Source organism: Balearica regulorum, chromosome 5 (genome assembly GCF_011004875.1).
Source record: "Balearica regulorum gibbericeps isolate bBalReg1 chromosome 5, bBalReg1.pri, whole genome shotgun sequence".
Taxonomy (NCBI): domain Eukaryota; kingdom Metazoa; phylum Chordata; class Aves; order Gruiformes; family Gruidae; genus Balearica; species Balearica regulorum.
The window spans coordinates 34,552,839-34,565,359 of NC_046188.1; positions in this window are offsets into that span (position 1 = coordinate 34,552,839).

A 12,521-nucleotide genomic window follows, 5' to 3' on the forward strand; every position below is an offset into this window, starting at 1 on the left:
AGAAACACCAAAATCTTGAACAAATGTATGTTTTGTTGCTTAGTGCAAGAAATAAAGAGCTAGTCCATTAAAAAAATGAGAGGCAGAAACTGTCAACCATTTGAAAAGCTTTACGAAAATGATCATCCAATTAGTGGCTATGATCAAATCAGGCATGAACTCTCTCTGGATGGCTCCATAATTTTCCTTCTTGCATGGTGTAATTTCATATAGCTCAAATGAACTCGTGAGAGGTAATTCAGTTCCAAACAGTTTTCTCATCACTGCTAATTATACTAATACATTGAAATGCCTCCTACAAAATGCATGAGCCCTTTAAGCCACCTCATTAATGTGATATAATTTTTGCCAGAATATATATCAAACCTATTATCACCACAGGTTTTCTTTAGCATTTTTTTTCAAAATGTCTGTCAAAAAGCTGAAAAAGTAGATTTCTTTCGTCTATTCTCAACATAATTAACTGTTTCTTTGAACTGTGGTTGTCTATTGTGGTATTTTCTTTAAAGAGTACTGGCAAAATACAGTATGATAGGGGTATTCCTCATACCTACAGGTTCTTTTCGCTGAGTATTTGATTCCTTAAATCTTTTTCCAGTTGTAGCTGATTCTTTAAACGGCAAATGATGCATGCAATAATGTGCAAAAATGAGTTATACAAACTGAAAGCAGGGGTGTAAAAAGAAGCATCATCTGAGACTAAAATAAAGACAGATTTTATGGTATTTATGTCAGTTAATTTAACTGCTGGTAGGGGCTTTTGTTGAAACATGAGTTAGTTCCAGTGTTTAACCTTGCAGCATTAATTTATGCTTTATGGCATGAGTACTTCATCACTCCCTCCTTGGGAAGACAGTTATCTCATTAGCCAGAATTTAATGAAATGCAAGGATACACTTCTTAATTTCAAAGATTACTATAACACAAATCAGGTGTAAATCTCAGACTGACTGTCCCTTCCCTTTACACGTTTAAAAAAAATAGATTCATTTTGCAATCATATAACAGAAATTCATCTGGTGGGATAAATTCCGCTACTGCTATTCTAAAGGCATTTCTCATCTGTGAAAGCTGGTTTAACTTTGCATTCAGTAATATTGGTGACATTTAAGGTCTGTACAAAGTTTAAGGTTTATAACCCATTGTAACTGCTATGAACAATTAAAAATGTATGGTGTTGGTTTCACTGGGGAAGGATGTCTTGCACAAGAAGTATGGAGCAGAACCTGGCTTCCTTTTCATAGAACTATATCTAGATCCATAAGAATGACTGTGCACACTCTATCCTATGTAAGACTAACATAACTGACAAGACTAATATAGTTTTTTTACACTGGTGCCTATCACCATATCCAGACTCCCAGTAAACACAGAACAGTACACTGCCTTGTAGTCTCATTTATTTCAAAGACAGGGTGCTCAGACATGGTTTTACCACGTTTTTCATATGCCTTTCTTTTATAACTTAACTGTTGCCATAAATTAACTTAGTTTCCTATTGAAATCTCCATCCTGCAGTTCTCTGCATGGGAGTGTACTTCACTGAACAATAGCAGAATCTAGAGAAGTCATTATGCAAAATGTTTCTTCAGTGAAAAATGCAGGTGCTATGCTCTTGTTCATAACAGCAATTCTTTGTTTCAGTAGAAAAGCAGGCAAATTTATTAAAGATTCTTGGTCTTATATAATGTTAATGCATATAATATTATGTAATATTTACTTACCAAATGCATCAGTATGAGGACATAAACACATATTTTCTCTAATGTTAATTAGTAGTAACAGCAGTGCTTTACACTTATAGCCAGTTACAAAAAACATCCCACATTTTAAGACTATGAAGCTGTCCTAAGACTATGACCAGCTGGATACCTTACATAGAACGTGAACAAGAAAATATGAAGAAATTCAGAGCAAGTCTTATAAACTGGTATCAGTCTGGGTTTTCAGACTATGCATATTGACGGAAAGAGGGAACATCCTTGTGCATGGTGTGGATCTAAGTAGAGCAAGGCATATGAGTATTAATTAAAGATGTTTTTATAGCAATTCATTTTTTTATTTTATTTCTGTATAGTAGAAAATAGTAATCACAGCTTAAAGTCTATAGCAGTCTGAAATGTGGTTATTTTTTCAGCAGACCTGGAAAGGACTCTCTGCTTCCAAACTGGAGTGTGGCCTTTGGTTTCTGCAGCCGTAATTCCTGTATCTGTTTTCCAAAGACAACCAAAAGTTTGGCATGACCAGGTCACATCTGTTTGTCATTAGACAGACTTTGAAACTGGACAACACGGACAGCTTAGCTGTGAACTTCAGGAAGTGCCATTAAAAGTATAAAACCAGGCAAGTCAAATACTTTGAGAATAAGTGCTTGTATTGCCTCATAGTATGTGGATCTACATACTTGTCCATGAGACTTTGGTATGGAAATCCATGCTGTTGGTCCGGCTCTGTACAGCAATTTCTATGAAACAAGCTACCTCATGCTGATTCAAGATGGCTAAGGAGGACATTCATACTAAGTCTAGGCTTTTCCATCTGTTTTAAATACTTTCAGAATCTTGTCAGAATAGATCATTGCTTTTTCCTTCACTGGATCTAGCCCTGTCAGGGTGAAGTCCATGTATCGTGGCAGGGACTGTCATGTCATTTATTATGTTTGTTTAGCACACTGGAGTATAACCTGACTCTGCCAGTTAGGTGCCACTACATTAAATTGTAATAGTAATAAGACACTATGGAGCAGGGACATACTGAACAAGAATGCTGAACCATATCTATTTTCATTTGAAACTCACTGTGCAAAGTCCAATAGAGCAGACAGGACCTCAATTGCCAAGGTTTTACCTTCTACAATAGACTGTATTTCTGCATTGCCACCTGGAAAAAAAAAAAAAAAAAAAAAAAATAAAAAAAGGGGGGTGGGTGGGGTGTTGCTGCATCGATCCTCCTAAATTCATACCTGTTTCTAAGGGGTTTGTCTTGTTCACACTACATGCAAAAACAATTTCAAACATTATTACTTTATACTGCATTTAATTTATTGTGTGACTACACATATATTTCTTGGTGTCAAAGGATGAATTGGCCCCTGGAGAATCCTGGTTTCAAGAACACCCTTTGCTTCCCTTCAGGCAGAAACTGAGAGAGTAGGCTGCAGGGGAAAGTACTTGCAAGAAATCCCAGGTTAGGAAAATGATCTGGAGGAACATTTGCCATACTAGTAAGAGAAAGGGGGTTGTACTGCCATCCAGAGGGACCTTGATAGGCTGGAGAAATAGGCTGACGGGGACCTCATGCATTTCGACAAAGGGAAGTGCAAAGTCCTGCACCTGGGGAAGAATAATCCCACGCAGCTTTGCAGGAAAGGACCTGGGGGCCCTGGTGGACAGCAAGTTGAATGTGAGCCACCAATGAGCCCTTGCAGCAAAGAAGGTGAACGGTGTCCTGGCCTGCATTAAGAGAAGCGTTGCCAGCAGGTCAAGGGAGGTGATCCTTCCCCTCTACTCAACACTGGTGAGGGCACACCCGGAGTGCCGTGTCCAGTTTTGGACTGCCCAGTACAAGACAGATATGGAGCTACTGAAGGAAGTCCAGCGAAGGGCCACTAAGATAATTAAGGGACTAGAGCATCTCTGCCCATGGCAGGGGGTTGGAACTAGATGATCTTTAAGGTCCCTTCCAAAACAAACCATTCTATACTTCTATGATCTCTCCTATGAGGAAAGGCTGAGAGAACTGGGACTGTTTGACTTGGAGAAGAGAAGGCTCAGGGAGAAACTTTTCAATGTGTATAAATACCTTCGGGGGGGTGCAAAGAGGATGGAGTCAGGCTTTTTTAGTGGTGCCCAGTAACAGGACCAGAGGCACAGTTCCTGCCATCTGGACATCACAAAACACTTTTTCACTGTGAGGGTGAGTGAGCATGGGCAGAGGTTGCCTAAGGTGGTTGTGGAGTCTCCATCCTTGGAGATATTCAAAAGTTGTCTGGACATGGTGCTGGGAACCAGTGCTAGGTAGCCTTGCTTAAGCAGGAAAGGGCTGGACCAGATGACCTCCAAGGGTCCTTTCCAATCTTAGCCATTCTGTGATGCCATGAAAGGCCTGGATAAGAATACCTTACACATCTTCAGCTGTACAAGAAATCTACTGCATGAGAAACCAGGAGATGAAGCTTGACTTTTGATGGTGATTTGGTTGTGACTTTTGATAACCAAGTGCCTGAACCAAAGGTCTGGAATGCTAACTTAGTAGTGGTTATGTTGGCTCCTTGATTTTTAGAACAGTATGCGTAAATGAGGTGGTCCTGAAATCTAGTAACGGACTTTGTCAGACCTTCGGGTATATAGAAACAGTTTTTCTCAAAAGTAGATGAAAGAACTAATAAAATTTCAAATGATACCAGGCAATAAGTGTATGCTAACTAAAGCCAAACTCAACAACTTTTGCAATTTTTCAGATCAAAAAATTTTCTTTGAAAGTTCTTTAGTTTTTCCAGAAAAAAAATATGAATTTCTGAGCTTTTCCATTCCTCCCTGTCAAAGGATATATAAGCTTCCATAGTGGCAAGAAGGGTATTTTCCTTCAGAATTCTTGTCAGTTCTGGAGTAGATTTAATCCAGTCATCTTCTGATTCTCAGAAGGGCTGCTGATAGCTTTCAAAGGGAAACTTTTATTCATGACCGGTCTCCAGTTTATTTTATTTTATCCTTTCCAGCCACTCCTTTTCACATATCACCTTGCAACAAATACTGCCTCCCTTCCAGTGGCTTGTATACACAAGGCTCAATTGCCCTGGCTTTCAGAAGAAGTTTATTTTTATTTAAAGTCTAGACACACATGTGAAGGTGAATGAAGGCCCAGATCTTTATTTCTAAAGAAATAATATAAGGGGGGAGATGGTGATTATTCACTGTATTTACAGATTGATTGAAAGCTCACTGCTACTCAGCTTTTTGACAACATACTTCCTTGCACAAATAAATATTGCCTTGAAATCTACAAATCTGAATGTTGTTTAATAATTACAACAAGGAACCAGAAATCTGGACTGGAATCTCTTCTAATCTCTATTTAGGGCTCAGCCATTTGATCAAGTTACCATTGCTTTAAGAGGTACTCTGTGAACTCTCAGCCTTTGGCAAATCCAAAGTAAAGGGCATTAGCATAACCTTCTTTCATTAAAGTTTAACCTAACGTGTTTTACCTTGTGTTTGACACAAAGAAAGAGTGAATAAACAGCCACCACGGCTCAGCTGATGCACAGTAGTAACTCATTAACCTGAACAGCTCAGAAGCATAACTGTTGCTCTTAAAATATATACTATATTGACTTAAGATATTGACTTAAGTCACTCTTAAGTTTCAGTCAGTTTCATGAAATGACTGGTTTGGGAGAATTTAAGACCTCTTTTTTGAAGTCATGCTGGATAAAAGGGAGATACAGATTTTTAGGAATTCTGGCAAGCCCAAATCGATCACTCTAAATATTTGCATGCTATGGAAAATAAGTGAACCAGATCTTCTTTACATATATATATTTACACAGCTGTAAAATGCAAATAACATTATTAGTCACACTTACATAACCAAAAATAATCTTGACTGCCAAAATTTTTTTCAGGTTTTTTTTAAACCCTTCAAGATTCTTTGTATTTTCAGTCTGGAATTTAAGTTTTTAATATTCATGTTGTTTATTTTAAAAATTAGTTCAATTCTCATACATGAATTTCAAATTGAGACCTTTTAGGAAGAACACACTTTTTTTTTGAGAACTGGTAACATTTACTATATAATACTGTGAGATTCTCACAGGTATTTGTCTATGCAAAACCATCAGATTTTTCACTGAGGCCAATGACTAAACTTTCATAGATTTTGGCAAGTGGAGGAACAAGTCCTGTGTAGGTGAAATAACTGGGGTACGAAAATTTCTTTGGAAAATGGATTTTTAGAAATACAAAGCAAAGTGTTCCTTCTCATCTCTTCATCCTTTACAGTGATAACACAAGGGGTGTGCATTAAACTGGTGGAGTAAGTTGGAAAAATTACCTTCCTGTATACGATATTCTATTTGTGTAAAGCACAAGTATATGCAGAAAAGTTGCAGCAGTAGAGGCTTTAAGCCAATATTATATCTTGTCCAATGTTTGAAGAATGTGACCCAGTTTATTTTAACACTGCAAATGATCGTTTATAATATGTCTCAAAGAAACTAACATGGAGTCAATCTGGACCTGTCTGCAAGAACAATTTAAAAAAAAAAAAAAATCATGGCTTCTCCCAGTCTAATCTGATGTGATGACAGACAACGTGAGGAACCTGGTAGTTGGAAAATGAGGTCTTAGCTACCTTTTTTCCAGGTTTGCCTCTCCTGTGTCAGTCTGAATATATTTGTTACTTTAACCTTCCTCGTCAAATAATAAGGCTGTTTCTGACTTTGTATTCCTATGGCTTCCAATTATGCTTATTTTCATTCTGCTAATCTTGTATTTTCTTGATAACCTAAAGCATCAGTTTTGCTTGTGTTAGGGGACTGCCACAAACAGAGGTTAAAACATTACAATAATTACGTACCCAGCAACATGACTAAAACTTGCATAGATCATCTGATGTTTCAAAAAAACTGAATTCATGTTAGCCCATTTTATTGGCACACAGGCAGGGGTCTTGATTTATTTGGGTTGGCTACTGAGAAGTGTCAGCTGACCATTAAGACTATCTATAAATTTAGTTCTTGTAGAGGTCAGGGAGCAACACTTAGCCTTGTAGAAATTAATTTTTAGATTTTCATTGTGGCATTAATGAAGAAAAGCTGCAGAGAAAACAGACCATTTTCAGGAATGCGATTCAGAACATTAACACCTTAATTTACATAAAATTAGTTACATACTGCTGAAGTAATTTAATTTATTTGACCAGGACTTTGCAACTGTGAAAAATAGATTCAGAAAGGCAAATCAGGACTCTTACAGATTTTCTCCAAGTGGCTGATTTTACGACAATATGAAATCAGAATGATTTAATTGCAAGACATCAAAAAATACAATGTGTTTCCAAATTTGGAAGGCTTGGATTTGGAGTAAAGGTTTTAAAATGGAAATTAAAAAAAAAATCCACAAACCCTGTACTTGAAATAATTGCTGTTTTTCTCATGTGCACTGAATAGGTGATAAAATCAAAAGTTGACTGTAAGATTTTGACATATGGCACTGAAAATCAGGCATGTAGGCAAAAGGCAAAAGCCTTTTCTTTTGAACAAAGAAAAGACAAGTATGAAAGAAATGACATAACTTCGGAGGAAAATAGAGCTTTTTTCCTTTTTTTTTCTTAAAAAAAAAAAAAAAAGAAGAGAGAGACCTGAAAACAAAGCAAGCTTCTGCATCCTGAGTGTTCAGCTCCTCAATTTGCAGAATTCACTCATCATCTTTCATCAGTAAAAATTAAAATCTACCCTTCTTTATCCTTTTAAAACCTGCCTTCAATTCTATTATCCACTGGGATTAAGTTGGAGTTGTACTATACTGGTGTAGTTAAAACAGTTAAAGCTATCTCGTAAGGATTCATTTCGATCAGTAAAATGATGATTTATGCTATTTAGGTGCTCACATAGATCAGAAAGTGGAGAATAAAGCATGCTGAATATGCAGAAAAATATTAGATGCGAGGGGTTATGGTTTGATTGTGTTACAATTTAATTAACTTCTCTGAATTATCCATCAATAATTTCTTCAAGTACAACTCACATTTCTGAAACTCTCTGACCTTATAAAGTGCAAAGATAATTCCCCATGTCTAAGTAACCTGTAGGTTCTTCCTAGGACTCATCAAGTTCCTGGAAAGGACCCTACATATTAGCCAGAATAATATTTGGACAGTATAGGATCCTTGTCTTTGAGCAATTCAAATATCCAGGCCAACACTTTAGATAGGAAATTATAGATCATCTTTGTTTTGCATCTTTCATTAATCCTCCAGCAGAAGCCTGAATGGTTCCAGCCACCTGTTAACGTAGCATTTTCTTACTGTCACAGTTCAGCAAAGCACTCTGCTCTGTCCCAAGTCTCTCCTAACCTAGCCACAAACCCATGGTCCTTTGCAGCTGGAGGTAGCCAGCGTACAGACAGGGGCAACAGCCATGTGCAGCCAGAGGCCACATCCTCTTTTGCTCTTTGCATTTGTGAAGCTTAGTTTTGGAGTGTGAGTTTAGGTTTGGAGGCCTAAAGTTTATACACTTTTGTCCCAAAGGCAATAAAGGATAATCTTATCCCTGTTAACTTGCTCTGAGGTGATGCATTCCTACTTCTGCAAATCACCAAAGAAAAGGCACTTCTAGGCACACAACTATTCTTTAAAAATATTCTCCTGGTAGGAGTGGGAAAGCTTTTAAAGTTGTAGGAATTGGCACACTGATATAATTATGTCTGCATTAGAACTTTTACTGATATGAATGAACCATCAGGCAAAAATCCCTACACTCAGAGCTAGTGTAACTGCATTGCTGCAACCTGCAGGTATAGAACTGGCTCTCACAAAATGAAATACTTGATTTTTACTAGTCACAACACCACATGTTACAAATATCAAATCAGTGACTGAACCACATATCCCAAAAGACCTAACAAAGTTCAGGACACAGTCAAAGGCAGAAAGGATGGTTTCTCTGGTGACCTACTACTGTGTATCTCCTTAGCTATATCATTTTATAGTAAACCCACAAAATTCCATGAAACTGTACCACATAAATTAAGAAGCATAAATTGCTGTATTATATATCAGTCTTGTCTGGATTTCATATTATAAAATTTCCTTGACAGTGAATCTTATATGTGTTTATTCTTCCTCAGAAAGAACACAGCCCTTTGCAACATTCTTATTCTGCCCATATATTCCGCATAAGCAAGCAAGACTTGTATATTTCAGATCTATACCCCCAAAATTATGGCAGCACTGAGCACAGATAGCTTTAAATATCTTAATAAGTAAGGTGCTATTCAAATCATTTTTAGCTAATATTCATTATGTTATAAATAATGGGCCACATCATACTGATGAACCCTTAATGATTTTCAACAGAGATGTGACCTTCTTACATCAGATGTGGCTCTACCGTGACCTTTATACGTGGAATAAGTAGGCAGTAAGGGATGCTCAGATTTACAGCATGCAAACTACTATGCATTAAGTCCCTTTGAAGATATCCTTAAAATGTGCTGGATGCAATGCAACCGGCTTTCCAAATGGAATAAGCTACCTCACACAGAGGCACACTTACTGCACACGCATGGGAATGCGCAGAATACTTGCAGAGTAACTATTGTTTGGTAGCATACTTTTCCTTCATAGCCAGGTGCCCAGGTAGTGCCCAGGATGTAAACTGGTTAAATTTAGATTAATAAAGCTATGTGGTATGGCAAATAAAAAACTTCCTGGTATTGTGAAATCAGTTGTTTCAAGAATAATACTCTGCTACCTGAACTTTTCTCAGTATGAAATATCTTCTAATATACACAATACTATGGATCTAGTCTTCATTTCTCTGTGATTACATAGTTAAATGTCATGACTATGAGCCATTTGCAAGGAGCAAATAGATTCACTGTTACTTTTCTGACGTGGTACCTCAACACAGGAGGTTCTCAGAAGTCAGACAGTGAAGTCAGATATTGTCAGTGCTCTGCAAGATGTTAAAATGCTTTCATGCCTGTCTCAGAAATCCACCTGTATGTGACCAGCCAGGCTTGCAGACTGTTAGGCATTACTCTGCAACCACTACTGCCCGCAGGAGACAACTACGGAACTATATCACTGTCCCTGTCGTACCAGCGTCAGTTGTCTGGGCTGGATTCATTGAAGGTGTTTGTTCTCTCAGAATGAGCTAGAAAGAAGCTGGGAAGTGTAATGCAACATTAAATAGTGATGAGTCTGTTCCTCACTGGAAAGTGTATATCATTAGTTCAGTACAGTGGAAGTCTAAAAAAATTTGTTCGCAGAGTTCTTCTTAAGTCTTAGCATGAGTATGAGCATCTCCTCTATTCCTAATTTTGAAGCCACCCTAATGAAAAAAACACGAAGCTCTGCTCAGATATTTTCAACAAAATCTGTTACAAAATCAGGACAGTAACAGTTCAGATACTCTGCAGTAGTTGCACACATTTGAAAGTGCTATGTGTACAAAGTTGTAAATAGGGCTTGATGAATGTTGGGAAAATCAGCTTTTCAGCGTGATGAGAAAACCATTGAAGTATTTTTGGTTTTCATCAAATACTCTGAGTGGACTTTTTAATTAATAAATTTGTAAGAATAGCATATGCACTGAACTGAATCATACAAGACTATATGGAAGTCCTTTTGGAAGAATACCAGATAAAAGAGCACACTTGCTTAAAAACAATAAATGCCCATTGTGCCAAAAGATGAAAAAATGCAATAGACATTTGAATGGATAAAAATCTTAGTTTTAATAATTTTTTTCAGTGTACCAGATTAAAACTCATTTCATAAAACAGCAGAGGCTCTAAGTGAATATCTGCTGAAAGAATAAATCTGTGAAAGTAGTATTGTATAATTTTTGTGCATCAAGGATATCCATTTAATAGGTTTCCACACCAGCTTTGATCACATTTGGAATTATTCTGCTTTTTGTTACATTTTCTCAGTTATTTTTTAAACTTTTTTATGCTTTCTTTGAAATATATGAACCTTTTAATGTATGGATAATTTATTCAGCTCCTAAATTTAAATGCCTGGTGGGCGTAATTTTCCTATTTTAGTTTACTTCTATAGCTGCCTTCACTTTGTCTGGAATATATTATTCATTGTCTCCAAATTATAACAGGACTGACGTGTTAGAGTATAACTCTTTAAATTCATTTCAATATTTTAACTATTTGCATAACAATCCAGGGGGGTAGAAAGCTTTCCTGGCAACCTCCCTGTCTCAAAGAAATTGTCACAGACTTCTAATGTTAACTGTGTTTGCAGGAAATTGCAACATATTTTAATATGACCTTAAGAATACGAGCATGAAGATGTTTGTGCCAGTATTGTGACTTTCTTTTTGTAATTTGAAAATGTTCTCACAAATTATGGGTTATTAAGTTTGTATAAAGAAGCAGATCTGAAGCAGGCCAAACTCTTCATTGACATAGCTGGAGGGTCTTGCCAGAGTCAAAGCGGATGGATTTATTTTCCAGATTAAAACACATTTTTAAGCGGTTCTTAAAGCATATTGCATTGCATGACAGTGTTATTTCATCATAAAAGTAAGTTTTCTGCATTTAGAAGGTGAAATGCGAATGACTGCACCGGGCCACGTGCAAGGCTCTCTTGCACAGCGCAGCATGTGCTGGGAGAAGGAGCTCAGCAGAAGTGTGGTTGATGGAGATGCAAAGTGAAACTCATTTTGTGCTGGGCAGGGGTGGAGTGGGGTGATGACTAGCGACTCAGCAGAACTTCGTTTGACTGCATGACTCTTGGTCTGAGATGTGTAACAGGACTTTGTCAGAGGTTTCTGCCAGCACCTTTTTTTCCTTTAAGTGAACAACACAAAGTACCAAAAAAGGGTTGTTTTAAAACACAACAGGAACAGCAAACCAAGAACTACCTCTCCCTCGCCCACTTTAAAGCTACATTTTACTTGAACATAAACCTGAAGAACAAACTTTAAAAAAATTCAGAAGGAGACAGAGCCTGTAAAGAAATCTTGCCCCCGCCGACAGTGGCAGGGGTTGGGTTGTCTCTTCTGTACAACTCCCGGCCCAGCATCTGCTTTCTGGTCTTTCTGCCTCTTCAGGGAAAGATTTTATTTCAGTCCTGGGCTCCCTGAACCACATGCTATCACTCCTCAGCTCTCCTGCCTCCCTTCTGCTCCAGGGGCTGACGTGGGGTCCTGGGCCCTGGGCAGGGTGGGGGCAGCCCCATGGAGCTGATGTGGGGTCCTGGGCCTTGGGCAGGGTGGGGGGAGCTTCATGGGGGGCTGAGCAGGGACAGTCAGGGCTGGGAGTGCCCTCAGGGCCATCATGGTTGTTTCCAGGATGAAGAGGTTTCCTTTTGCAGCCTCAGGATGGCATTTAAGAGAAATGTAACAAAGACACAAAATGGGTGCCAGCTGCAGAAAAGGAGAGAAGCTAAAGACCTCGCTTGTTAGGACTTGCCAGAGTGTTATGGGACTTGCTTCATGGATTTGGTGTAAAATTTCATACAAGACTCTAGAAAATATATTACTATTTATGGTGTAAAGCATTCTCACTGTTTACACTAAAAATCAGATGTCATAGCTGTACCATTTATAGAACAGCTTGGGAGACAGAGCACTTGACCAAGAGGTAGTAATGTTGATGTAGTAGATGTCTCAAATTCAGTTCACTGTTTAGGACAATACTATTGTTATTAGGCCTAGACAAGGCTCCAGAACATTCTGCAACAATCTTCTGGTGAAACAGAGCCACTGTTCAGAAAGAAAGGATTTGTAGAGACAGGGAGGGGGAGCAACAGAGGCCACATGTCCACAGAAGTCCTGA